Source organism: Triticum aestivum, chromosome 7A (genome assembly GCF_018294505.1).
Source record: "Triticum aestivum cultivar Chinese Spring chromosome 7A, IWGSC CS RefSeq v2.1, whole genome shotgun sequence".
In the NCBI taxonomy this organism is placed as follows: Eukaryota; Viridiplantae; Streptophyta; class Magnoliopsida; order Poales; family Poaceae; genus Triticum; species Triticum aestivum.
Genome location: NC_057812.1, coordinates 615,591,918 through 615,616,366, shown reverse-complemented (window position 1 = coordinate 615,616,366; position 24,449 = coordinate 615,591,918). Strand labels below are relative to the sequence as shown.

General features: G+C 45.0%; 1 pseudogene; it reads right to left on the bottom strand.

Annotated features, from left to right (window-relative positions):
* Positions 1-1,601: 1,601 nt before the first annotated feature.
* On the bottom strand, positions 1,602-9,109 carry LOC123152725 (iron-phytosiderophore transporter yellow stripe 1-like; annotated as a pseudogene).
* Positions 9,110-24,449: the final 15,340 nt, after the last annotated feature.

The following is a 24,449-nucleotide window of genomic DNA, read 5'->3' as shown; positions in this document are numbered from 1 at the left end:
GGGCGCGCCCAGGGGGGTGGGGCACGCCCCCCTGCCTCGTGCCTCCCTCGGGCACCATCTCGCGTGGATTTTTCTTCCCAAAATCATATATATTCCAAAAAAATCCCCGTCAGTTTTTATCCCATTTGGACTCCGTTTGATATGGATATTATGCGAAACAAAAAACATGCAACAAACTGGAACTGGCACTGGGCACTGGATCAATATGTTAGTCCCAAAAATAGTATAAAAAGTTGCCAAAAGTATATGAAAGTTGTAGAATATTGGCATGGAACAATCAAAAATTATAGATACGATGGAGACGTATCAATTCCCCATCCCTAATAATGTCTCTTGTTATGTTCTTGTTGGATTTGTTGTCTCTTCTCCTTATTTAGGAGTTGTTCTAGCAGATTGTGGTCTTCTTCTTTTCTTCAATAAATACCCCCACATTCATCTAAGTTACCTTGAATTTCTTCTTTATCTTCTCCGGCGTTGATCTTTCTATGCTCCATGTTCGATCTCTTGAGGTTGTCAACGAGTTGGGGGCAAGGCATGTGTTTCCATTCTCAATTCATGGCGTTGGTTCCCTCCCACATTGTCGATGTTTACTAGCCATTATGTTGCGTTGACAGGGGGCAATCTTAGCGAGTGACGTAATTCTCTTTGTTCCTTCTCCACCTCCAACCTATAGTTTAGAGGCCCATCATGCGGTCTTGAGGAGTTGTGGTGTTGTAGCTAGTTTGTTCGTGTTGTAAGATTCCTTGTGTGGAGATCTCCAATCGCAAAATCATTTCCTTCGACTGAAGGTGCATGTGCTCATTGATCTTCTGTGGTGGTAGAAGACTCTGCATCCTCGGATCCACTTGGTTGTCTGACTCGAGGATCTCTAGAGGGTATTCCTTCCGCCAGTCTAGCTAGTGGCAACCGAAAGGTGAGCCAGCGACGCAATCGGCTTCTGTCTGTGGAGGTGTTTGTTTGGGGACACGTTTCTCATCCCTACGTCCACGTGTGGATTCGGGAAGTTTCTAGTTCAATATGTGTTGGTCGATATCCTATAGCCATTCATGTGTTGTCTAGAATGCTTGCAATCATTATTTTTCTTGTTGCTAGCTGTTGTAAACTTTATACTATTATGTGGAATTTATCCCCACAATTCTTGGAATATAAGACAGGGAAGTTTGCCAAACAATTGGTGAGTGAATTAGAAAATAAGTGAGGAATAATATTTCCAGACATAGGATGTGGTTGTACAATTTTCACACAAATATTTTTGTTGCGATGAAATTTCCACCTAATCGTGTGCATGCATCCAATTCCACAAAAAGTGTAGGTGCACATTTATATCTTTGTGAATAAACTATACCTTTCGTCTAAAGAACATTAACGTAGCAAAAAATTACAATCAGAGAGTTCATAACAAAACTCTGTAGATGCACTTCATTGAAAATTTAAGCGCATGACCAACATAAAATCGTAAGAAATAAAGATAGCCACAAAGATATAATGCCATAGAATCATACACACCATAAAATGTGCTCCACAAGGTTTCAGCCGTGGAACACTTGCACCACAAAGTAAAATCCAAAGATATTTCAAGAAGGTGGGACTGAGAAAACTCTCTAGCTGGCAGGAGTGAACTTCATGCAGATCAGAGGGTTAATCTTGGCAAGAGCAAGTAGTGAAGACGTGAATACCCATATGCCATCCCCACAAATCAAGCCGGACGCAACAGCGGGCACTTGGATGGTAGCATCCTTCTTGTCCATCTTCTCCCACACAAATACCACCAAACTCCCGATGCACATGTCAATTGCAAGGCTCCCACATACAAGGAAAGGCACCACCATTGCCATCGGCAGGGGCACATACTTGACATACCTACGTGGTAGGATATCCCTTGCAATACTCAGAAGCATCGCAAATGCAAAAATTCCAGCAGAGATTGAGAGGCGGTGCTTGGGCAAAACTGAGAAGCCTTCCACACCAAGAATTGCCATACAATGGTATATTAGTGCATACGGCGCCTTCCAATATCCGTCTGGGTTACCAACATCAAATGCCTTGTAGAAGAGCATGAAGGTGAGGGGTGAGATAATGCAGCCCATGCCTGTCCCGACGGCCTATGCAACAAGCATGGATCGTGGGGATGTCGGTGTGAGATAACTCGTCTTCAAGTCATGCATCAACTCGGCAGACATGAAGACCAACAGCTTTACCAGCGTACCACCAACTAGGCCAACAATTACACCATTTTTCTTGCCAGCCCAGGCCGCAAAGATGAAGAGGGCAATCTTGCCGTAGTTGTAGGCCATGTTGATGTCAGTGAGACCCACTCCATAGGAATTGGAGAACCCGAGCATAGGTGCAACGAGATAGGCTACTATCACATAGTACCACTTGATCTGCCAGAACATTGGGGGTGTGATGATTCATGAGATGATGCTAAGCAAGGCATACTCTATGTATGCCATCCAAGAGGGTATGTTGTCACTCTTGAAGATCTCGTTGCGCTGTAGTTCCTCTAGTGAAGCCCAACCGTCCTTATCTATCACTGCATTTTGTCCATTCACTTTACACATTAGACGATGAGGTTAGATGAGTACGATAAAATACAAAAATTGTATGCTTTGCTCACCTTTGTTGGTAACAATATTGAGGTTTAATCTTTGATATAGGCTTTTACAAGTGTGACTTTCAAGAATTGGTAAGGGCCATCTCCAATTATCAGAGCTACATAGAAGCATGCCTGTAACGTGAGTGATTGATACTGGTGACAGAAACCCTTTAAGTGATGTCTATTATTTATCAAATTTCTAACATACACAAAAAAGCATGTTACCTTGTAACCGTACAAGCTCTTCATGCTGCTTGCTGGTACATCTGCAGGGTACCAAACCCCCTTTTGTTTGGTAATGAGTGGCCACATTATCCCCCATGAGAGAACTGCACCCAATAGAGTGGAGAGGTTCACTAGCTGTGAGCAAATCATTCCGGCACCCACATATGTGAGGCTAAAGTCAAAGAAGACATTGTCACACCCAGAAGTGTTGAGTAAGAAAAAATTATTGATATATCATATTGTGAAACTGTAGAAACGAAAAATGCATAAGTTTGTTTCCAAGCCTTGAGACCAAAAGTAGGGAACTGGACAAAACTGCAAACAGGGCCTCCAGTGTAGAACCTTTGAAAGAAGCTCCACATAAAGTTGATCCCGAAGTATTTTAGGAACCCGTTGACTTGTTTCCTGTCATGAAAAATCAAATAATGATTCATCATACCTTGTTTTAATCATTGTTTTAGTTAATCAATGGCAATGTAATGTAATGTTATCTAATGGGCATGACAAAGGTGACATAATCCATACTTTGCATTCTTGTCTCCCTTGGGGGGGGGGGTGTGAAACCCATTAATAAGTACATCAGTTGCACTCCCACTTAGGTAGGTTAGTTTGTAGTCGACCGCCAAAACCTGAATACATTTTGCAAAATCATCGCGTCGCAAAGAAACATGGGTAAAATTAATTGTACAAGATTTCCAACACATAATGTATAAATTCCTCTTTAAACTTGTATTCAAACAAATGGACCATGAATCTTGAGTCCGAAGTCTAAAACAATTATTCAATTGTTGTATTCAGAACATGATACACATGTCATGGCTTGCAATATCTCTTGTAACCAGAGTAGCAAACATCATCAAATCTATTATTGCGTTGAAAAAGCGGTGAGAACCCGGCCGTGCCGTCATGGTGACCGAATTTGGTTCATACATTTCGGGTCAAATTCTAGCTAGGTGTCGCCCTCATGGAAGTTTGAAGTCAGAGGCAAAGATTATAGGTGCACATCGACATTTCAAAACAAAAAAATATTGTCCATCACGAAGACGAAAATACCCACGTATTACTCTTGAATCTTGATTGATTGCTTGTACTACTCCATCATATGTCTCCGCCAAATTAAATGCTCTCTATAATTAACCTAAGGCTCACCCAGCCCAAGTCTACATGATTAACGAAAGGGAGAAAGAATGATTAATTTGTACTAACTAGATGATACCCCGCGCGTTGCTACGGGAATTTGTAGCAGTGTGTAGGAGGATTTATAGAGTGAGAAAGATTAATGGAAACAATAATATAAATACATGTCTATTTGAAGCTTTGAATGGTATAAAAAGTAATGCAAATTAATATATGGTAGAATTTCTCCATATTTACAAAATTAGAAGAATGCATCACCAACATTAAGAGAAGTAACATATATTTCAAGATAGTATCATTTGGTTGTCTATTGGAAGTGCATCGGAGGAAGAAAATATATAATTCATACTAATTTGCCCGAATAGTAATCATCTTGCCTTCTCCACCTTGATCTACTTATTGAGCGAAAGATAACCAACTATACAAAATGTCACGTTACTTAATAGAAACATGTGCACTCCATTTTACTAAATAGAGTATTATTTAACACACTACCAACAAACAATGAGCAATTTTTTTTGCAAGATAAACAAAGAGCAATTAAATTCAAGGACAATGAGAAAAGCCCATACTTGATCTCTCTGCGAGAAAAAACTGTGGTTTGGATTGTTATTAGAAGCATAACAATGAAATATTGATATTCTATCTATAAAAAAATCATGTATAGTAAATCTATAGTAGTTATCGTAAATTTGAGAGAGAATGCAAGTATGTTCATAAGAGGGAGAATGCAAGTATGTTCATAAGAGTCGCTTCATATTTATTTTTCATTTATGTAGGTAGATGATTGTTGTCAGTTGTGACAACAGTAGACCCCTGCAGTATTGGGAAGAAAAACAATGTCAATCACACAATTGTATCACAAAGGTAACAGAAAGATACCAAAAAATTCACATTGGAATACTACTCATAGGGAACAAATTACCTGAAATGAACCCCAATATGCCACATGTTGTGATTCTACAAAACAACCAGAAAAGAGCAATAAAAGTACCGAATTTGTACTAAATTAACATGTGTGAGAGGGAGGGAGACAGAGAGATACAGTTGTTGGGGAACAATACATGGTAGCTTCATCTGTTTGTTCTTTCCACAACCCTAAAGAACACAAAGGGAAGAAAAAATGTTCATCATCTAGTGCCTCCAATAAAAAAAACAACCAGATTGGAGAAACATCAATGATCCATCGCATCTCGATTTATGTGTCAGCGGTAGTTGAGTTAGAAATGAGTTTGGGGAAGAGAGACTGGCCGGATTGCCGTAGAGGACGTCGCTGGGGATGGAAACGAGATTCCTACTATGAAAACAACACACAAATCAGAGCGTCAAACCAAGCTAACTCGAAAATTACGTTTTCATATATATGAGAAAATTGAGAGGAAGGAGAGCACCCACCTCTCGCACAAGTGATTTTGGAGGAGAGCGGTGGCGTCATGTACCTGCAACGGCGGGGATTGCAGGGCTCCGTGAGCAGTAGAGATAAAGAAAACGATCATGAGGCCTGGAGCCGGCAGCAGTGAGCAGCTCTTCGATGGTGACAACGCGTGAAGGCATCATCCGCGTCAGCGCGGTATATATGGAGAGAGAAGACGAGGAGAACAGGTGGGATTTTTTTAGGGAACTGAAACGGAATCACTGCTGCCCTTAATTGGATCAATCACCCACCCACGTTCCCACGCACGCAAAATTACACGACCGCATGCGTTGGTCTAGCTGCCTGCCTCTTTGAATTAATGCCAAAAACTAATTAAGGAGACGCACGTAGTACTTTCCAGGAATTTAACATGAGAAGTTTCTGAGATGCTAGAATCACTGCATGCACATATTAATTGCGGTTTATTGAGCATGCCTAGTGAGAAGGACGCTTGCATGCAGCGCCGTGACCTTAGACTAGCCATAATGAAGAGTAACATATACTAATAACATACACATATCCGTAGACTTATGTTACTACTCCCTCCATCACAGTATATAGGGCGCCGATGGCGTCGCTCTGGGACCAAGGTGCCTTCTGATAGGCAGGGATTAAGGAGTCGATTGTGCTGCGAAATTGATGGCAAGGCGCCTAATGAATCGCTAAAATGACGCTTGGTAACCTCCCCGTCCAATAAAAACTGAAACAGAGCGCATGCATTGGTGGAGCCGTTTCTGAGCGAAATTTTAGCGGGTTTCTTCCTCCTCCCGCGCCATTCCTTCCTCCTCCCGCGCCATTCCTTTCTCCCCCGCTGGGTTTCCATCTCCCGCCGATGTGCTGCCAAATACAAAACGAAAATTTCGGAGTTCAAAGCTCCCGCCGATCCGCTCTATAATTAGCTGCGGTGATGGAGGGACACGTACAGACGGCATCTTCTCTCCTCCCTCCTCTCTCCAATGACGCCGCCGCAGCAATGTGCAGATCGCCGGCCTCCTCCTCTTGGCCTCCGTGGGCTTTCTAGGGTTGCTTTCCAGCCGAGATCGCCGCCGCCCGGAGGTCTTCCTCCTCTTGGTCTCACCGGACGCTCTGGTGCTCCTTCCTTCTCCATCGGCACGGCAGGTTTCGAGCGTCTTCCTCCTCCTACAACTTTGCCTCGACGGCACGTCGGCCTCACACGCCCATCTCGCGCTCCGGCACCTAACGAGGCCGGTTCCTCGAACTGGAGTGCCTCCGTCGGCGAGGCCGGTACAGGCAGCGGAGGGTTCGTGGGGTTTCACCTCATCAATGGCAGCGGCGGGATCTCGTTTGGCGGTGGCGGTGGCGGCGTGATCTCGTTTGGCGGTGGCAGCGGGATATCGTTTGGCGGCGGCGGCAGCGAGTCCCTGGACTTCACGTTCAGAACCGGCGCCGGTGCCAATCGGAGTGAAGGATCCTCCCATGGTGGAAGCAGAGAAGGTAAACCCTAGAAACCCTATAGTCTCATAGATCATGCAATTTTTGTCTGTCACTTTGAATCAAGATTAAACCCTAATTGTTTCGGTTGATGTTGATGGAGTACTCATGTTTCTGTTACTCCATGAGAATTGCATGTTTCTGTTGATGGAGTACTCATGTTTCAGTCATGATGGACTACTCATGTCCAGATCAATAGTGATAATTGTTTCTAAAATCACATAAACAATCATTTTCATGCACATTTGTTTCTAAAATCACATGGTTACTATGCTTCATTTTCACAAGGTATTGGTGGAAATGAGGGTACCATTGGCTACCGAGGGCCTGGATACAACCCAAATTTTTCACATGCCGACGAATACCCTCCTAGTCAAGAGGCTGTTCAAACCCAAAGACAACCTATCGATTTGAGTAAGCTCATTTAGCACATTTTTGTCTTTCACTAACCTTCCATATTTTTTATTTGTCTAATTATTTTTCCAATGCATCTAGATGTTTTGTCGAACAAGGAGACAAGAAGACAGTACCGTATCGATGATAGGCGTCACATATATACTGAGATCATTGCCCGTAATGGTACGGGTAATAGGTTGAAGCATGGAGTTTCTAAAGCTGTTGCACTAGCTTGTAAATGTCCTAGGAGGATAGTGCAAAGGGTATGGTGCTACTATTCGAGTAAAGGGTATTGGTTTTGATAGTGCAAAGGGTATGGTGCTACTAAGAGAGAGATCATCAAGCACAAAGGGTCTATCCACTACGCAGTTCCTCACTTGAAGAAAAAAGCATTAGAGAGAGAAGGACTTCTCCTGGTTCGTTTGACGATTGATCTAGAATATGTTGAGCAAGCAATTGAGTTCTTGAACTCAACATGATTTGTACTGCCTCATGTGATGGTGCTACTATTCGAGTATTAGTTTCATTAATCTTATCAAAAAATTTGTGGACTGTTTTGAACTGAAAGAGAGCAAACTCCACCACGCCTTGCACCTCCATGGCAGCGGTTTTATACATGTTGCATGCGGGAGCCGAAGGAGAGAGGGAGGGAGAAACTGCATGCGGGAGTAGGCTCATGTTCACACTTGCATGCCTCACATGCACTCATGTTCACACCTGCATACGGGAGGCAAAAGAATTCATGTTCCCACTAGCCAAACCATGCATGCGGGAGTACTAATGCTAAGTAATTAATAGCCTAATTAAGGAGGTACGCCCTATTTCAAAGGGATTGTGAAAAAATCTGGTTTTGAAACTGCGCCCTATATACTGTGATGGAGGGAGTATCTTCATATGGGTAGTAACATAAGTATGGTAACATGCAAAGCTTCATTTATTAGGTTATAAACTCATATTGCATTGGAACATGTGATGTTACAGTAACTAGCTAAATTACTGAAACTATATCTCTTCTCATTAACTCATTGCCACATAAGCAAATTTGCTGAGTTGGACGTGATATTACTGCTGAAGTTACTCACATTGTGGCTAGCTAGTCTTAGGGAATAACACTAATTGGATGATTTTGGAAACCGAATAATGACATGGTAATCCGCTGACGTGGACAGTGTGCATAATGAGAGAATAGCAAGAAGTGGAGAGCAACTTCTTAAGAATGATAGATATCATTCTGAGAGGAATGAGGCTGAGGAGGCCCCCAAAACAGATACACAGAAGGAATCCCGTCATCCACCCAATGCCTGGCTCCTTGTAGCTCCCGGGCACGTTGCCCGGCGACTCCCCGGCAAGCTCGTACGTCTTCTTGTTGAGGTCCAGCAATGTCGACCCAACCCCACCTACAGCAGCAGCGCATGCACAAAATAATCGCTAGCTACTCATCAAGAACCAGCACAAGAACTTATGGATGGTGTTATGTGTAGTTGTGTACTACTGGCTAACGTGACGTACCCACTTGCGATGGTGTAGCAGGAATCGTCGCAGGCCTGTATTACGGTGTTCTCCTGCCGGGCGAAGGGGCGGGACGAGATGCCGAGGCGGGCGAGCCCGCGGGTCCAGCCGCGGAGCGCGAGGAAAGCCACCAGCGCGGTGGAGACGTTGAGCGTGGGCACCAGCCCGGTGGTGAGGGCGATCTTCATCACGATGACTGTGTAGATGAACCCGATGAACAGCGCTGCCACCATTCCCTGGATCGTCAGCTGCTCCTGCCACGGCAGCACGGGCTCCAACTGCCGCTCGCGCGCCAGCGCATGGTCCGACTCCATGGCGATGTTGTCGACAGCCTTCTCGATCTCCGGCGCCACCCGTGTGCGGTCGACTGTGACGTCCATGGTTGATCGATCTCCTCTCCTCTCGGCTATCAGCTCCTAGCTCGTGGGGCGAGAGAGATGGTGATTAGTGATAATAATGCTCACGCAATGCCATTGAATTATCTAAATTCTGAGCGTTCGGAATTCTGCAACACGTCCGAACGGTCCATTCACCGTTGAATGCGCATCGAACGCCCCACACAAGGTCCATCTCCCATTTTCTTTCCGCCTGCTCACGTATGTCTAGGAAGACAGGTTTCTTTTTTCCAGCCATCTCGCACGAGGGAGTTTTCTTTTTTCCGGCCATTATTCCCACGAGGGAGTTTCCTTCTTTTTCGGCCATCAATCCCTCACAAGGGAAAGTTTCCTTTTTTCAGTCATCATTCCCTCAATCTGATTTTATGACCTGCTCCCAAGCATGTGGAGCCGGCAGTCAAACCTCATACCTATAGGTAAGTCATGAACTCAATAACCACTTGGCTTGCTCGGGTTTGACGGCGGATATAATTTAGTTTTCTTTTGTACCTTCACGTATCAAAAAAAAATGAACACTTGCGCAAATAGCATGGTGCATAGGATTCGTACATGAGGTCTCTACCTAACTAAATTGCTGCCAATTACCCACCTCAAGCTAATTAGATTTTTTTTTGTATACTTGTGTGAACCGAGCGCTGCCTTCGGATTGAAAAAGTTATTGATCCAGGAAAAAAGTTAGTGAAAACAAAACCCCGGTAATTTCTATGTAAATAGCATACACACTATGGACCTAATATTTTACGCAAAAACACCGCGGTAACTTGACCGGGCAAAAAGTTGTAGAAAATATACTAAAAAATATCCCTCGATAACTTCTGTGTAAATATCATGATAATATAAGCACCGTTGACCTGATAACTTATGTACAACATCGTGGTAACATTGACCCAAGGAAAAATTGTTGAAAACAAACCATGATAATTACATAGCATGGTAATTTATGCACCACATATCTGACAACTTAGATACAAACATCGTGGTAATATTTACCTATGAAAAATAACTTGTTGAAAATATACCCCTATAAATACTATGTAAGTAGCATGGTAATTTATCCGCCGCAATCCTGATAATTTACGTACGAACACAGTGGTAACCTTCACCTGATAACATAATCGATAGTTTCTGTGTAAACAACACGGTAATTTACACGAGAGAAAGAGTTGTTAAAACATACCGCAATAACTTTTTTGTAAACCACATGGTAGTTTACATGCAGCAGACCTGATAACTTACATACAAACACCATGATAACTTTGACCAGAGGGAAAAAAGGTGTTGAAAGAACACCCCTGATAACTTGTGTGTAAATAACATGGTAACATACGCATCATAGACCTAATAACTTAGTTACAAACACCGCAGTAACTTTTAGCAGTGGAAAAGGTGTTGAAAACCATACTTCCACTACTACAGGAATGTCTAGGCGCCTAAAGCCCAGCAGTGGCGAGTGAGCCTTTTTGGGCCGCCCGCCACTAACCTCCCGCCATTGCTACGAGATGGACTACACGGGCGGGCAAATTATGCGGCCCGCCTGTGACGCCCGCATAATCAAGCTACAATAACCCTCTGATAATGATGCCACGTCACCACGATTACTGTTGCTAATCTCGTGTTAGTTCAAATCCGAGCCAAATTCAAATTTCAATTAAAGTCAAACATTAAAAGTTTTCAATTTTCAAATCAAAAAAATGTTCAAAATGTAGCAAATAAATCATAATCAATTATGGTGGAGGAACAACATCTTTATAAAATGATTAAATACCCTAAGTGTTTAAAACAGCATCAAAGACAATTAATTATACTCCTATTGTAATTTATGAAATACCAAACTATTTTAGCTAGGTGCCAAAGTTGTTGTGGCAGTGGTATAGTTAATGTTACTAGGTTAGGTGCTAATTGAATATTTTACAAAACTAAAACAATTTGGGAAATAAAATTAAAATAGAAAAAAATAAGAAAAAGGAAAGAATAAAAACAGAAAACAAAACATACAAAAAAAGAGAACAACCCCCCCCCCCCCCGTCCCCCACTGGACCAGGCGGCCCAGCTCACACCAGGCCGGCCCACCTGGCCCAGCAGCGCCTACTAACCCCCGGGCACCCAAACCCTAACCCCCCATGCCCTCACCCCCCTCCCCACGATACCCACTGCCCCACTCCCCCTCGTCAGCCCCCCACCTCCCGATCCGATTGGGATCGGGGAAGGGTTCGACGCCGCACAGTACCACCTCACCGCGACGCCGCATCGCCTCGCCCTCCACCTCGCTCCGTCGTCTCTCTCCCTAGCCGATCTAGATCGGCGTAGCCCCCTGATCTCATCTCCTCGCCGGATGCCGTCGTCGCGCTCAGCAAGGACGTCGTCGTCACCACCACCTCGTCGAACTGCTCCTCGTCTCCGACGCGTCGTCCCCGTCCTCCACCACACCCCCACTGCCTAGACCCCACGGCCCATGGTGAGACCCCGGTCCTCCTCCCTCCCCTGCTCCGGCCCCTTCGGTCGTGGCCTCGCTCACCGGCACCCGCACACGCGCCGGCCACCCGCACACGCGCCGGCCACCCGCGTCCGTGTCCGAGCTTCGGCCATCGCCTCGTCCATCCCCGCCGTCGACTTTGGCCGTCCCCGGCCAAGCCACCACCACCAGTCGACGTGCGGCAACGCCCGTGTCCGATCCCGACCAGCCGCGCGCCTCACCTTGCCTACATGCGCCCTGTCCGCGCCGGCGGCCCCCTACCCCGATGCGCGTCGGCCCCCTTCCGTTTCCCCTGGCCGCCGGAGCTCGTTGCTCCCGTGCGCGCCCAGCCATTGGAGGGGCTCGGTTGAGTCCCTGCTAGATGGGGCCGGCCCTATCCAGATTAGGGGCTAATCCCCTTTAGCAAATAAACCTCCCCTTTAGGTATAATAACCCTTGTGAGAGTCATTAGATAAAAAAAGAGAAAAAAACAATAAATAAAATAAAGATATTAATTAATTAAGTAATTAATTAACTTAATTAATTATGTTTAATTAACCTAATTAACTATTGTTAATCAACTAAACGACCAATGACAGTGGGACCCACATGTCAGTTTGACTAGGTCAACTGACTAGTTGACTGCTAACATCACCCTGACATCATGCTGACGTCATAATTGCATTTTCTAATTAAATTAATTCTGTTAATTCTAAAAATGAATTAAATCTTTAAAAAATAATATAAAATAATCCGTAGCTCGGATGAAAATACTTTGTACATGAAAGTTGCTCAGAACGACGAGACGAATCCGGATACGCAGCCCGTTCGCCCGCCACGCATCCCTAGCATAGCAAACACGCAACTTTCCCCTCCGGTTCATCTGTCCGAAAACGCGAAACACCGGGAATACTTTCCCGAATGTTTTCCCCCTTCACCGGTACCACCTTGTACCGCGTTAGGGCACACCTAGCATCACGCTTTGTCATGTCATGCATCATCATGCATTTGTTTGCATTATATTTATTGTTTCTTCCCCCTCTTCTCTCGCTAGACACCGAGACCGACGCCGCTGCTACCTAGTACGACTACGGTGTTGACGACCCCTCTCTCTTGCCAGAGCAACCAGGCAAGCCCCCCCCCCCCCTTGATCACCAGATATCGCCTACTCTCCTCTATACTGCTTGCATTAGATTAGTGTAGCATGTTACTGCTTTTCGTTAATCCTATTCTGATGCATAGCCTGTCATTGTTGCTACAACTATTGATACCTTACCTGCAATCCTAATGCTTAGTATAGGATGCTAGTTTATCATCAATGGCCATACATTCTTGTCCGTCCGCCATGCTATACTATCGGGCCGTGATCACTCGGGAGTTGATCACGGGTATATAACTATACATAATATATGATAATTGTGGTGACTAAAGACGGGTCGGCTCGCAGGAGTACCCGCGAGTGATTCACGGATTGGGTACGAAAGGACGTTTGTCCCGACGGTCCTCTGAGTGGATCTTTGTGGCGAAGCGACATGGTAGGTTGAGACCACCTAGGAGAGAGGTGGGCCTAGCCCTGGTCGGTGTTCGCGGTTATTTCAAGATAACACATTTAACGAGATCTTGGTATTTGATCTGAGTCTGGCTACTGGCCTATACACACTAACCATCTATGCGGGGACAGTTATGGGCACTCGATGTCGTGGTATCAGCCGAAGCCTTCGTGACGTCAATGACTGAGCGGCGCGCGCTGGATTGGAATGTAAGCCTCCTCTTGTATTAAGGGGGCTAGTTCTGCTTCCGGCCGCCCTCGCAACGTGCAGGTGCGCAATGGGCGATGGGCCCAGACCCCTGCGCCATAGGATTTAGACCGGCATGCTGACCTCTCTGTTGTGCTTAGGTAGGGCTGCGGCGTGTTGATCTTCCGAGGCCGGGCATGACCCAGAAAAGTGTGTCCGGCCAAATGGGGTCGAGCGTGTTGGGTTATGTGGTGCACCCCTGCAGGGAAGTTAATATATTCGAACAGCCGTGATCTTCGGTAACAGAACGACTTGGAGTTGTACATTGACCTTATGACAACTAGAATCGGATACTTAATAAAACACACCCTTCCAAGTGCCAGATACAACCGGTGATCGCTCTCTAACAGGGCGACGAGGAGAGGATCATCGGTTAGGACTATGCTATGCGATGCTACTTGGAGGACTTCAGTCTATTCTCTTCTACATGCTGCAAGACGGAGGCTGCCAGAAGCGTAGTCTTCGACAGGATTAGCTATCCCCCTCTTATTCCGGCATTCTGCAGTTCAGTCCACATATGATACCCGTATTCCATTTGATACCAATGCATACATATGTAGTGTATCTCCTTGCTTGCGAGTACTTTGGATGAGTACTCACGGTTGCTTTGCTCCCCCTTTTCCCCTTGCTATACTTGATTGCTGCGACCAGACGTTGGAGTCCAGGAGCCAGACGCCACAGTCGATGACGACTACTACTACTCGGAAGGTGCCTACTACTACGTGCAGCCCGCTGACGGCGACCAGGAGTAGTTTGTGTTAGCCTTCTTAAGGCAAACTTTCGATCTGTATCCCAGTTTGTGTTAGCCTTCTTAAGGCAAACTTGTTTAACTTATGTCTGTACTCAGATATTGTTGCTTCCGCTGACTCGTCTATGATCGAGCTCTTGTATTCGAGCCCTCGAGGCCCCTGGCTTGCAATATGATGCTTGTATGACTTATTTTATTTGTATAGTTGTGTTGTGATATCTTCCCGTGAGTCCCTGATCTTGATCGTACACGTTTGCGTGTATGATTAGTGTACGATTGAATCGGGGGCGTCATAAGTTGGTATCAGAGCCGACTGCCTGTAGGAATCGCCCTTCCACACTCCTTGGCCGAAGTTGAGTCTAGACATTACAAAAACTTTTACTAACATGGCTGTGTGCCTTACGGGCCCATGTCGCCTTTTGGGTGTTATTAGTATCTTTTACTCCTCGATCCTTACTCTGGGACTCTGTTCTCTCTTCTATTCGGGTTAAATGATTTTACTAACTACGTTAGGTTCTCGTAACGACTTTCCTCGGAGAGCCCCTTCATTCCAGATGGTTGCCTGCTTCACCAGAAGACTTCAAAGATATTCTCCGATCTACCCCCGAGAACTTGTGTTGATTTATTTTGCAATCCCTTAACACCGTTGAATCCTTATGGATAACTGTGTACCCTCGCCGTTCATACTTTCATCCCTAGTTGTTCTTGTTATTACAAGATAACCAAAAGGATTCTCCGACTTTCGAGAATCCTTTTCCCAACTGCCATGCAACTATTTTCACCTGAATAACCATATGGATAATTCCTCGCACTTATCGAGCATCTGCTCATCCCCAGTTGTTCATGTGTTTCGCAAAAGTCCTCGAAATACCATTCGGTCTTCCGAAAATCCTGAGGTGTCTATTGCTCTTGAAATTCTTACTTGCTTGTGTTATGGTTAATTCCATAAGTCTCGTAATCTTATTGGCATCCCTTGTCATTATCATTTTGATTCATTGATTCAATATGTTGCGAATGCTCGCGATCCTCAATCAGATCCTGGAATTCATCCTTCCATCTCAGATGTCATTTTAAACATGAGCTGGATCTCGACCAATCAACTTGCAATCGATTGTACCCCTAAGCCTATTCAACTTATCCATCCTTAATTAGAGCGTTGCTTCTGGTCCCTTGTCTTGGAATTCATAACTCCTTTGCATTTGAGCTTTGAGTTATTCAGTTGTTTCCATAATCTGATCTCCCTTCATCGTTTCTTCTTCTAATTGTGTGCCGATGCTCACATCAGCTCCGTTGTGGACCGTCAAATCCTTTGTTGAATTATCATCTGACAGTTTCCTTTGTATACAACAACCTCGAGAAGTTCTTTCCCTGATACATAATGCCATTGGTAAATCCTATTCTCTGATTTGGCCGGCCATGCTCTGCTTTCGAGCTGGTGATAATTGCTATTGAAGCTTGTGGTATATATTTCCACGATGCCCCAGTGGGTTGAACCTATGCCTTTCCCTAATTTGTGTGAACCCGAAAACTTCTACGGGTCACACTCTACTATTGTTTTGTCATATAGTTTTTCAACACTACAACCTCTTGGAATGTGAGAAGTGAATGAAAGATTATACATTGGAGAAGTGGGAGTCGACCTTGAACTTTGTGTTCATGCCCGCGGACATGATGTAGATCTTATCATGGAAGCTTCTCTTAAACTAATTACCCCCTTGATATAATATCATCTTGTGTCTGGGGATTGATCCCTTTGCAATCGTGGTTCCAACCATATTTTCTCCTTAATACCATTTCTCGGGCAAGTTTAAGCACTTGTCTTCTGTGGATCAATACACCAGCCCAACCTTTACTTTGATCTACTGTCTAGCATTACACCCTGGTATCTCATGAATATCATGGGACATCATAACTTCTTATGGGTTCTTCATCAACTATTATTACTCACCGGATCCAATTGTTCCTAGGTTCTGGGTTGTCGTCAACCGAGAACACCGAATAGTGAATCGAGTCCGCACTCCGATTCAATAACCCTAAATAATTTTCATTGCTTACGAGTTTAAATAATCCTTCAAGTCATTCCTAGCCTGATCAGCTATATCATCATTGTGCTAAATTTTAACTGTGCTACCTGGTCCTTCTTCACGGAGCACAATTCTCGACGATGAGCTAAGCTTACGTCGATTTTCCTCATCATATCATTTCGGATTGAACCGCAAGCTTGATTTCGAGTTTGTGTCGTAACCATGGTTCCAATAACCTTCCGCTTATCATTCGTTTGACTAGATGTCTTCACCGATTGATTACATCTTCATGAAATTTCTCAACAAATGTGTCGTGATCATCATTAGCATTCTGAGCTCTTCAAAGATATCAATTGAGTTCATGATGAGAAATAAAATCCTTGCCCTCGATGATTTGTGTTACCATCGACCACTTTATTGACTTCCCTCCAACACAAACTTGTTCGTGATTTGTGTTATACCTTGAGTTCCTTGCTATCCAGCATTTGTTCTTCTTTACCTTCGAGTATTACCATCTTTAATGTCAAGAAAGTCGTGAGAATTTCACCACCTCTTAAGGATTCTTGATACATGTAATACCTCTCACCATCACCTTTCTTTCTTGGTCCCCGTGTTGGTTCTAACCGGGATACCAACAGGTGAACGGTGCTGTTTGGATTCTACCCTTCTAGCAACCCTATTGCTTTGAAGTTAATGGTCGAACATTCATTCTTAGACTATTGATCACTGAATCACCATTCTAACATTTGATCATGCTACCTAAGGCCATACTTTGGGCACCATTTTCAACAAATGTTTAATTGTGTATGTTTTTCCTTGAGCATACATCATTTTATCATTTGATCCGACAAATGTTATCTCTTGTTCACATAACTATGGGAATCCATCTTTTTGGATACCTCGTTGAATTATTGCTGAGTCCATCAGCCACCTCCCCATCCTCTCCTTGTCTTAATGATGAACCCCTTCGTGTATTCAGAGTCCGACCTTTGATTAAAGACCATGTCAATGCTATCTCGAAGCATGTCTGTGGTACTCCGATTGTCAAAAAGAACATTTGAAGCCCAATGCTAAATGTTTCCTGCTCAATTAACCAAACACCACTGTATGGGTAATGTCATGAAATCCCCCCCCTTACCTAAAGGGTTTTCTACATTATATCCTGTCAAGGAAATCATGCTTTGCTTGTCCTTGGGAAGGATATACCCCTAAAATATGTGTTTAAACACATTTTCCTTTCCATTGTTCTGTTTAATCTGATACATATGTTTTCCTTTCCATTGTTTGGTTTAATCTTTCTTGTGATCTATATGATCTAAGCAGTAATATTCTCCTGCTTTTGTAAGCACCTCAGTGTACAACTCTGTTAGTAAGAACCTGTTACTATTGTTGATGACATTCCGGTATCCACCGATGGACGAGAACTTTGCCTAATGGTCTGCCTCGTTCAACGAGCAAGAAAGTGGTTCTCTTTGTCCCTCGCCCTTGGTACCGAGGTTGTTGCTGACATAACTAACAAGCTATCCTCTGACATGCCTTGCTTACATGATCATGCAAGATGTCACCGCCCTTCCTACTTTTAACCCACATGGTGGGCCCATAACCCACAGTTCCACGGGATCGAAACCTGACTCTCCTGTACATCCCTGCTTCAAAGTTATCCCTTATGCTTAGCTTCGTAGGTAATTCACGAGCCACCTTCCTACTGCTCTATTCTGGTATCAGACGCAATACTTACTCTCGCCGCTCTGAACCCCTTTCTCACTCTGGTTCAGACTTTGAGCAGCTATCTATCCGCTTGGACCCTCTCATTGTGCCTTCGTATTGTACTCTCGATGTATTTTATATGTTCAACTTGAGAGATAATCTTATGCTCATTCATGGTTAACCCGAGATTGTTTTCCCTCGTAAGCATGTTGTCGTAGCCGAGCTGCCCCTTACCTATTCGTAAGTACGTTGGAGTTCCCGAAGAAAAGGATGATGACTTCCCCATGATGACCTGAAGCAGAGGAATGAAGGCATTGATGTAATGGATCGACCTCTCCGAGAAGAGAAACCAAGACCGAGAAGACTCGATAGAATTTCGTAGCCACATATTTCCCTTAATCCCCTCTAAAATCTCGGGACGAGATTTCTTGTAGTGGAGGAGAATTGTGACGCCCGGATAATCAAGCTATAGTAACCCTCTGGTAGTGATGCCACATCACCACGATTACTGTTGCTAATCTCGTGTTAGTTCAAATCCGAGCCAAATTCAAATTTCAATTAAAGTCAAACATTAAAAGTTTTCAATTGTCAAATCAAAAAAATGTTCAAAATGTAGCAAATAAATCATAATCAATTATGGTGGAGGAACAACATCTTTATAAAATGATTAAATACCCTAAGTGTTTAAAACAGCATCAAAGACAATTAATTATACTCCTATTGTAATTTATGAAATACTAAACTATTTTAGCTAGGTGCCAAAGTTGTTGTGGCACTGGCATAGTTAATGTTACTAGGTTAGGTGCTAATTGAATATTTTACAAAGCTAAAACAATTTGGGAAATAAAATTAAAATAGAAAAGAAAAATAAGAAAAAGGAAAGAATAAAAACGAAAACAAAACTTACAAAAAAAGAGAAGAACCCCCCCCCCCACTGGACCAGGCGGCCCAGCTCACACCAGGCAGGCCCCCCGGGCACCCAAACCCTAACCCCCATGCCCTCACTCCCCTCCCCACGATACCCACTCCCCCAATCCCCCTCGTCAGCCCCCACCTCCCGATCCGATCGGGATCGGGGAAGGGTTCGACGCCGCACAGTGTCGCCTCGCCGCGACGCCGCATCGCCTCGCCCTCCACCTCGCTCCGTCGTCTCTCTCCCTGGCCGATCTGGATCGGGGTAGCCCCCTGATCCCGTCTCCTCGCGGGATGCCGTCGTCGCGCTCAGCAAGGACGTCGTCGTCACCACCACCTCATCGGACTGCTCCTCATCTCTGACGCATCGTCCCCGTCCTCCACCACACCCCCACTGCCTAGACCCCACGGCCCATGGTGAGACCCCGGTCCTCCTTCCTCCCCTGCCCCGGCCCCTTCGGTCGTGGCCTCGCTCACGGCCGGCGCCCGCACGCGCGCCCGCCACCCACGTCCGCGTCCGAGCTTCGGCCATCGCCTCGTCCATCCCCGCCGTCGACTTTGGCCGTCCCCGGCCAAGCCACCGCCACCAGTCGATGTGCGGCAACGCCCGCGTCTGATCTGACCAGCCGCGCGCCTCACCTTGCCTGCATGCGCCCTGTCCGCGCCGGCGGCCCCCTACCCCGATGCGCCTCGGCCCCCTTCCGTTTCCCCCGTCCGCCGGAGCTCATTGCTCCCGTGCGCGCCCAGCCACTGGAGGGGCTCGGTTGAGTCCCTGCCAGATGGGGCCGGCCCTATCCAGATTAGGGGCTAATCCCCTTTAGCAAATAAACCTCCCCTTTAGGTATAATAACCCTTGTGAGAGTCATTAGATAAAAAAAGAGAAAAAAATTAATAAATAAAATAAAGATATTAATTAAGTAAGTAATTAATTAACTTAATTAATTATGTTTAATTAACCTAATTAACTAATGTTAATCAACTAAACGACCAATGACAGTGGGACCCACATGTCAGTTTGACTAGGTCAACTAACTAGTTGACTGCCGACATCACCCTGACATCATGCTGACGTCATAATTGCATTTTCTAATTAAATTAGTTCTGTTAATTCTAAAAATGAATTAAATCTTTAAAAATTAATATAAAATAATCCGTAGCTCGGATGAAAATACTTTGTACATGAAAGTTGCTCAGAACGACGAGACGAATTCGGATACGCAGCCCGTTCGCCCGCCACGCATCCCTAGCATAGCAAACACGCAACTTTCCCCCTCCGGTTCATCTGTCCGAAAACGCGAAACACCGGGAATACTTTCCCGGATATTTTCCCCCTTCACCGGTACCACCTCGTACCGCGTTAGGGCACACCTAACATCACACTTTGTCATGTCATGCATCGTCATGCATTTGTTTGCATTATATTTATTGTTTCTTCCCCCTCTTCTATCGCTAGACACCAAGACCGACGCCGCTGCTACCCAGTACGACTATAGTGTTGACGACCCCTCTCTCTTGCCAGAGCAACCAGGCAAGCCCCCCCCCTGATCACCAGATATCGCCTACTCTCCTCTATACTGCTTGCATTAGAGTAGTGTAGCATGTTACTGCTTTCCGTTAATCCTATTCTGATGCATAGCCTGTCATTGTTGCTACAACTGTTGATACCTTAACTGCAATCCTAATGCTTAGTATAGGATGCTAGTTTATCATCAATGGCCATACATTCTTGTCCGTCTGCCATGCTATACTATCGGGTCGTGATCACTCGGGAGTTGATCACGGGTATATACCTATGCATAATGTATGATAATTGTGGTGACTAAAGACGGGTCGGCTCGTAGGAGTACCCGTGAGTGATTCACGGATTGGGTCCGAAAGGACGTTTGTCCCGACGGCCCTCTGAGTGGATCTTTGTGGCGAAGCGACAGGGTAGGTTGAGACCACCTAGGAGAGAGGTGTGCCTGGCCCTGGTCGGCGTTCGCGGTTATTTCAAGATAACACGTTTTATGAGATCTTGATATTTGATCTGAGTCTGGCTACTGGCCTATACGCACTAATCATCTACGCGGAGACAGTTATGGGCACTCGACGTCGTGGTATCAGCCGAAGCCTTCGTGACGTCAGCGATTGAGCGGCCCGCGCCAGATTGGAACGTAAGCCTGCTCTTGCATTAAGGGGGCTAGTTCTGCTTCCGGCCGCCCTCGCAACGTGCAGGTGTGCAATGGGCGATGGGCCCAGACCCCTGCGCCATAGGATTTAGACCGGCGTGCTGACCTCTCTGTTGTGCCTAGGTAGGGCTGCGACGTGTTGATCTTCCGAGGTCGGGCATGACCCAGAAAAGTGTGTTCGGCCAAATGGGATCGAGCGTGTTGGGTTATGTGGTGCACCCCTGCAGGGAAGTTAATCTATTCGAACAGCCGTGATCTTCGGTAACAGGACGACTTGGAGTTGTACCTTGACTTTGTGACAACTAGAACCGGATACTTAATAAAACACACCTTTCCAAGTGCCAGATACGACCGGTGATCGCTCTCTAACAGGGCGACGAGGAGAGGATCATCGGTTAGGATTATGCTATGCGATGCTACTTGGAGGACTTCAGTCTATTCTCTTCTACATGCTGCAAGACGGAGGCTGCCAGAAGCGTAGTCTTTGACAGGATTAGCTATCCCCCTCTTATTCCGGCATTCTGCAGTTCAGTCCACATATGATACCCGTATTCCACTTGATACCAATGCATACATATGTAGTGTATCTCCTTGCTTGCGAGTACTTTGGATGAGTACTCACGGTTGCTTTGCTCACCCTTTTCCCCCTTCCTATACTCGATTGCTGCGACCAGACGTTGGAGTCCAGGAGCCAGACGCCACAGTCGATGACGACTACTACTACTAGGGAGGTGCCTACTACTACGTGCAGCCCGCTGACGGCGACCAGGAGTAGTTTGGAGGATCCCAGGCAGGAGGCATGCGCCTCTTTCGATCTGTATCCCAGTTTGTGTTAGCCTTCTTAAGGCAAACTTGTTTAACTTATGTCTGTACTCAGATATTGTTGCTTCCGCCAACTCGTCTATGATCGAGCTCTTGTATTCGAGCCCTTGAGGCCCCTGGCTTGTAATATGATGCTTGTATGACTTATTTTATTTGTAGAGTTGTGTTGTGATATCTTCCCGTGAGTCCCTGATCTTGATAGTACACGTTTGCGTGTATGGTTAGTGTACGATTGAATCGGGAGCGTCACACCGCCACTGCTACAAGATGGACTACACTAGCGGGCAAATTATGCCACCTGCCACTGGTAGGGCCCCAACAGTGGCGGGTGGCGTAATTTTCCCACTATTGTAGTCCATCTCGTAGCAGTGTGCTATTTCTTGAGCTTGTTTTGATTTTTTTTCTTGAAGAGGAAAGGGTGATGCAGCAAAGTAGAGATAAATATTTCTCTCACTTAAGAATCAAGGTATAAATCCAGTAGGAGGCACAAGCAAGTCACCAATTAATGCACCTGCACAAACTAACAAACACTTGGACACAACGCGAAAAAAGGGTTGTCAATCCCTTCACGGTCATGAACAAGAGCGAGATCTAATAGAGATAGGTATAGAAGATAAATAAAAGAGCAAACTAAAATAAATATAAATAAATTGCAGTAAGGTATTTTTGGGTTTTTTGGTTTATAGATCTGAAAATATATGATGAAAAATAGACCCTGGGGCCATAGGTTTCACTAGGAGAGAATTTCTTATTTGGCCATTTCTTAAAGTTTGGTTCCTTATTTGGCCCAAATAGAATTTTCTTCCCTATTTGACATCTAAAATAATTTTTGTTTCTTATATGACACTTCCGTTCATTTTAAACACTAATTGTGTTAAGTGTGAGGTGAAAAGACCATGTTGTCTCTAGTGTATTGTGTAACTATCATGAATATAATAAAAAAGTAAACAGTTCACTCATGTTCTATGGATGTTCAACAGATGTTGTGCATTATATTCATGGTCCAATATTTTGTTTCTTAGGTATCTGTTATGTGCGTGTAAAAGCCATACAAAACATCCATAAAACTTGTACTTATAGCATATCTATGATCAGTACAATACCATATTTTGATTAGTTCATCACGTTAGGAAGACCAGGGGAACGCCCACAATCACCTACGCACAGCCGGAAACCACGCGCTTGCCCAGTCTAAGGCCGCCGCCGCCGGCGGCGTCCAGCCCACACAACTACCTCCGACTCCTTTCTCTGAGGGTGCACGACGAGGCTTGCAGCCTAACTGCCTGAGCCTCCTGTGTACGTGTCTGTGGCTGTGGCCACCAAATCTCGCGGGAAAACAATTAAAATCATCCGGATGATTTCTCCTAATCGTCAGCCGCGTCCGGCGCCGTTTGATTCCATTTGATCGTGTGGCCGCTGTGGCGCGGAGGTAGCCCACCTTCGTCCCCACGTGATGTTTCCCCACTTGCGAAGCTAGCTTGACTTGTTTAGTTGGCGGATTGTGACCTGTAGTTAGGGGTGGGCACTTTTGAACCGAAAACCGAAAAACCAAACCGAACCGAACCATATTAACCGATTTATCTATTAGTTTGGTGATTCGATTTTTTGTTCGGTGGGAAATTTTAAGGTTGTTCGGTGTTTGGTTTTTGTTCGGTTTCCAGTGCCCAAAAACCGAATACACCGAAAAAACCGATATGTACGATACCCCATGCAATACCTTGTTTTCGAAAGTTCAGCGGGGGCGCGTCCTCTGACAAATACTTGTTGGTTGTGGCAGACGTCAGGCCAGCCCCTAGATGAGTTTCTAATCTCACAATCTAACTAGTACTCCTATGTAACGCCATACTAGCATGGCTAACTGAATTTGTTTAGATTATTTTACTATTGTTTGCATGCAACATAGTCAATGGCCGTATCCTTCTAGCAAGTACTTATTAAGATTTCTTTTTTTTGTTTGAAAACTTATTAAGATTTCTATCCATGCAATATCGCGTAGGAGTATGTGTGCATGCCCCGCGCTTGCTTATGGAATACTAGCAATTAGTGTATCAATTAATGCATGAGTTGCTTAGTTTACACGCATCACACATATTCTTCCGTACATAATACATGTAACGCCCCATGTGATTTTACACTTAGTTATGTTCACTAGTTTGCTTGACCGAATAAAGCACTGACTGATGTTAAGGTTGCTAGCTCTTGTGATATATACTGATGAGTGCATGTATTTTGGTTTTTCGGTTAACCGAATAAACCGAACCGATATATTATGGTTAATATGGTTCGGTTTCTAAATATTGTGTGATTAATTCGGTTTCCATTTCTTCAAAACCGAAATTATAAAACACCGAATAAACCGAACCGTATTAACCATATAAACCGAATGCCCAGCCCTCGTGATCTGATTGAGATAGCTCAAGGCGCCGTCTTTTCGTTAGAGATAGCTCAAGGCGCCGTCTTTTCGTTAGTTCGTGGCCTTCGTCAGTTGGTACATGGACGTTGATCATGGTGTTGGTTTTGATTTCGCACTAGCAAGCTAATGGGTAAGGTTGTTTTGAATGTAGCATTCTTGACACTGTTGTCGCTCTCTTTCAAGCACGCTATCGCAGCATCACCGAAGTAGCCAGCCCGCTGTCGCCATATCGCTGCGGCCGTCAAAGCACACAGTCGCACCATCATAGAAGCAGCCATGTCCG